The sequence below is a fragment of the Clytia hemisphaerica genome, unplaced genomic scaffold (genome assembly GCF_902728285.1).
Source record: "Clytia hemisphaerica strain Z4C2 unplaced genomic scaffold, Clytia hemisphaerica genome assembly, whole genome shotgun sequence".
Lineage (NCBI taxonomy): Eukaryota > Metazoa > Cnidaria > Hydrozoa > Leptothecata > Clytiidae > Clytia > Clytia hemisphaerica.
Genome location: NW_027103462.1, coordinates 7,194 through 12,520, shown reverse-complemented (window position 1 = coordinate 12,520; position 5,327 = coordinate 7,194). Strand labels below are relative to the sequence as shown.

Sequence of the window (5,327 nt, the reverse complement as noted above, 5' to 3'; positions counted from 1 at the left end):
AATATACTGTCTCTCCATCATTATCAAGTTTATTTTCTTCACATTCACCGTCAAATTCAACTAAAGCTGGCTCACATTCAGCCAAAATGGATTTATTACTATCAATGTTGATTTCATCAGGTACAACTTCCGAGGATTTCAAATTTAATCCACTCAAAACAAATGAGTCCCTGGAAGAGTAATCAAATCTTTCATCATTGTTTAAATGATCAACAGTTTCTTTCACGGTGCGTTCTTCTTCTTCTTCCATTTGTTGTTCGCAAGTTATCAAAGAAGAAGATTCAAATTCCATGCTTTGTTTTTGTGGACGTTGCTGTCGTGGTGATTCAATAGAAGAGCGTTGTTGAGATGTTATTTCAAATTGAGAATATGAACTATCCATATCATTCTCATTGTCATCGTTGACGTCATACTTCAAGTTTTGATACTGCTTATTCTAGCCTGGAAATCCAAGCTCATAATCTTAGAAAAAACAAAAAATACCTCACCTCACAAAGTTCTAAGATTATAGAGCTTGGTGCAGGAAGATTAGTCTGACACAGAATGTTATAAACAGTCTGAACCCTTGTTGACAGACTTTCTGAACTTTGGAAACCACTGCGTAAAAGTCATTGGAATACGCGCTGTTATCTTAAGGATACTCTAGGAATTACACGGTAATACAGGGCGCGCAACCAAGTTGGACACAAGCTGTTCAACCTCGTAAATCGGACTCTTGTTGTGCCATAGTTATCGAACCATGGATAACTTCGGAATCACATCCGTACAACTAAAGAATCCAAGCGGGACAACCATGTTTTAACAATAGAAAACAGTTATCCTACCACGGATAACTTAGGAATCCAAGCGAGACAACCATGTTATAACTAGAAAACAGATTAGGTCAACTATATACAACTTTCTCTCGTTTCGAGTGATGAAACAGGATAACTCAGGTCAACTATGCTCAACCGTGTTTTAGTGGGCAGGACAACCAGATACAACGAGGAAATGGATTGGTCGAGTCTACGGAATTTTTTTTATAAGAATAAAGCATTTCAGGTGTACTACCTAGTGTTCCAGTTTATGCTAAACAATCGAACATAGGATAATTGGGATGCTATCCTGGATTTTTCTCGTTGAATGCAACTTTACTTTGATAATCATTAGAGTAGGACACTGAGATAAAATTTAGTCAGTTTGTCAATTTTAGTAATAGTTCATTTCTTGAATTACTTAAAGTATTATACAGATTGTATGTTAAATATTTTTACAAATATTAGTAGAAAAATAAATATTAAAATAATAAATAAAAATTAGTCCATTAAAAATTCTTTAGAAAATATTATACAGCTTGTAGGTTATATATTTTTACAAAATGTTAGTAGAAAAATAAATATAAAAATAATAAATAAAAAGGAAAAATTAGTCGATTAAAAATTCTCGTGGCACTTTGTGCGACGGCCGTCTTTCGGTTGGCGGCCCCGGAATTCTTGCGCGCTTCAATGAGTTCTTTTTTTGATTACAATACTCGTCCAATTCTCTTTTCACAGCGACCACTTCATCTATCAGCCACGGCACAGGTCGAGTCTTATATACTTCTTCACCTTCACCCGCATCTTCTTTCTCCTCATCAGTCATGCATTCTGGCAACAGTTTGTTGATTATATCCCTCTCCTCCTCTGTTAGATTATCTGCAATAGCAGTTGCTGCCACTTTCTGTTTGTTGAGTAGCTAAAAAAAAAATAGGTCATTATTAAAATTGAATTGAATTAGTGCTCTGAGAGGAAAAACTTCATTACAATTACAAATCCCAACCATTTTAACAAAAAGGAAAGAAATGTTCATGTAGGCCTCTCCGCCAAAATTTCCAAATTATTTTATGATATTTTATGCTATTTTATGTCAATTTTATTTAGTAATCCTATAAAATCAAAAATATTTGATCATGTACCGTCCAGAAAATAATTAAAAATGAAGAATTTTATAGCTCCTGATTCCCAAAATACCTATTATGACACACCAGGGAAAGTTGCAGGAATATTTTTTTTATTTTCCCCCTCATTGCAGGGAAATAGTTTTATGCTGTCTGGGAGGCCTGTTCATTCAAACTTAAAAAACACTGTGTTGTCCCACAAGGGTTTTAAGCATTTAGAACTAGCTCAGTCCTTTGGGTGGTTCAGAATAAGGGATATTACTAGTAGGCCCACAGAAATTCATTACAATTACAAATCCCAACCATTTTAAGAAAAAGGAAACAAGTGTTCATGTAAACTTACTTTTTGTCTTCTTGCACTGGTTCTCTTCGATTCCATCCTCTTTGAAAATTTAGTTGGCGATAAATTGACAGATTCATTATACGTCCGCCTCTTTGTTGAATAATGGGTTGCTGCAGCATCTGGAGAAAAATGAGAGTGAACAGTGAAAGTTTTTTTTAGTATCTAGTATCTTATCATTGAATATCTTTGTCAAAGAGAAATGTTCAGTTCTTTTCAAAAAATAACTTCCTTCTCATTACTCTTATTTTGAAGTTTTATTCTTGTATATTGAAATAGTTATTGTAATTGAAAGTACATACATCTAATGGACTTTTCCGAATTCAAATCTCCTCCTTCTTTAACAATGTCAATGAGCCGCTGAGTAACAGTTTTGTTGTAATCATTGTCAAATCTGCAGACGTAAAGTAAAAAAATAAATAATAGTAACAACAAAACATGTGAAACTTTTAATCCTTAAAATTGTAGAACTACACTATTTGAAGGTCCAGAAATAGCAAAAATAAATTTTAGCAGTTTGCCAGAAAGAATTTAATTTGGCAGATGGACGAAAAAATTAACCTTTAAATGACGTAAAAACATCAAAAATCACCTTTTAAGAGCAAATTAAAAAAAGTTAGCGAATTTAGCGAATGGCAAAAAATTTACATTGGCAAAAAAGTTCCGTTAAGGTATTCAATTGTATCATATAAAAAATAATTGCGGTATCTATTTTCATGAGTATTAATATCCAAAAAGAAATACTTTTCTTACCTATCATCCTCATCCGAATATTTCCACTTTTGCTCCAAAGAAACATATATAGCTCTAACTTTGCTCTAAAAAGAATAAAGAGGAAGGCTAAGTACATAGTATTCTGTAAATGGTATATTTTTAGTAGCAGCTGTAGCCAGTTTTACTAGCAACATACCATAATATTATAAAAACTTTGTTTAAAACTGAAACCTACTTTATATGAAGATAATAAATGCACTAGAAAATTAAAAAAAAGAGGCGAGGCAAATTTTGTTAAAATGCTGATTTAAGATTTAAAAGGCTAATTTCATATTATTAAACCTTAGGCCTACCCTAAAAAAATATTTTGTTTCCAGTCCACAATTTGTGTTATGTTTGGATTTTGTTTGGACAATTTGTAAACATGAGATTCAATCTGATGACCAGAATTGTGTGAGTAAAAGAAAGGAAATAAGTATGGCATAGAAGTGCAATGTATCACTCTTCGACGGTATCACTTTTTATGTTCACAAAGAAGTATACAAGACTGTACAAGAAGTTGAAATGAGAAAATTAAATAATAGAAAAGTTAACATGCAAAATGCTGAATGGACCTACCTAATGATTAACATCAAACTAGCCGGTACCCGGCGTCGCACGACGGTTTAGCTGTTTGCTGAACGCATTTAAAATCCTTTGAGATGTTGGGAAGGTGGCTTCAACACGATGAAATCAAAGGTTGACTCTATCCCTCCCGGGTGACGTATCTTTTAACCATATTTTGAAAAAGATTTTTGTAGCAAAAATGATCAGAAAACAGAAAGGGCGTCATTCCCATATTACACCATAACGGCAACCAGCGACGTCCGAGACGGCTCTGCAATTAGATTTTTTTCTCGCTTCGCTCGTGTTATATTTGCCGTAGTTCTTGATGTTTAGGAAAACTTTGATGTCAAGATAAGCGGAGTGAAATAATAGACATGACATGCGATTCGTCGAAAAAAGGCAGCCTGGGGGAGAAGGGTATGGCTTCCGGACTTCTAAGGNTTAAAAACCTTTGGATTCGCGAAATTTGCGAAAGTTAAGTTTTTGCTTCGTTATTCTCACTGAGTATTTGCCCTCCCCTACGACATCTTTAGAAACAAAACATATCTAAATACACTTTATTCTTCATTATTTGTGTTTGAAAAGAGCTCTACAGTTTCTATTTTTTAACAAAATCTCAACTGTTTCGAAGTTTTTTATTGGTCTACTGTTCGATCTTTTAGTCTTCTTTTAATTTTTCGAAAAATGCCCACTTCTCGCGAAACTCGCGAAATTTAATCCTCCCGAAAATTTACAATTTCCGTCCTCGCGAAAATAAGTCCCGCAAAAATTAAATATTTTTTGAAAAATATTGCTTTTTTTATTGTAAACCTTCTTAATTTTAGAACATAACAATTTTTTTTAGATTATCTATTTTATTATTGAAATATCCTAAAGATATCAACTGAAAATGGAAATCGTACTTGTTATATTGACTATAGAATGTATTTAATGACTTTTAGATTCTTTCCATTTTTGGCACAAAAACACAAAATGGTAATGTCCAAAATGTGACGGAGACCAATTTTGAAGAAAAGAATTGTCATTATTTGGGTCAAAAATGGCCTAAAATAGGGCTTTATGCAAAATTGCTTCATTAATTTTCCTGATTTTTTACTTTACATTAGAGGATAAGGTCTTCTAAAATATGGCCGGAAAGGTTTTTCCCAGAAAAATTCTATTCGGCTTAAAATGATGTTTTTTTAACTTTTAGGGGAATTCCCTTACCGGGAAATTACCTTTTTTCAATATCATTACGATATTTTCCAGCAGACACACATAAATTCAACTTTTTATAAGAACATGCTGTCGAAAGAAATTATTGTCTAGAAAATCCAAATTTGATAGTATCTTTGATAATTTGGTGATTATCTAGGGGGTATTTCTCTTCAAATTAAAGTTTATAATTTTAGATGTTTTTATTAAGTACTTGTTTTAAAAACAAACAAATTATTGTCTAAGTCGAAAATTTCATCTTTAAAAATATGTTTTTTATAAGCACATTTTGTTAAAATCAATCAAATATTTGTCTTGAGAGCCGAAGTTCGATTAGACTGGAGTCGTTTATATGACGTGATCTTATTCGATACGGCAAAAATTTATCACTACTAAAGTTCGATGGGTTTCGGTTGAAATTGGATATTTTTTATCCTTCTTGGAGAGAATATCAATAGGATGTTTTCATTTTAATACAAAATTATATTTTTCGGCCTGGGAGACTGGGTCCCTCTCATAAAATAGGACAAGAATCTTTCTTTGACAATGTCAAACAAA

General features: G+C 32.7%; 1 long non-coding RNA gene across 1 annotated transcript; it reads right to left on the bottom strand.

The window, feature by feature from the left end:
• Positions 1 to 2,435: 2,435 nt before the first annotated feature.
• Positions 2,436 to 3,399, bottom strand: LOC136798249 (uncharacterized). The gene is made up of 3 exons (XR_010845370.1): positions 3,323 to 3,399; positions 3,009 to 3,073; positions 2,436 to 2,649 (listed from the first exon to the last, which is right to left on the bottom strand). It is a non-coding gene; the product is annotated as an uncharacterized lncRNA (long non-coding RNA).
• Positions 3,400 to 5,327: the final 1,928 nt, after the last annotated feature.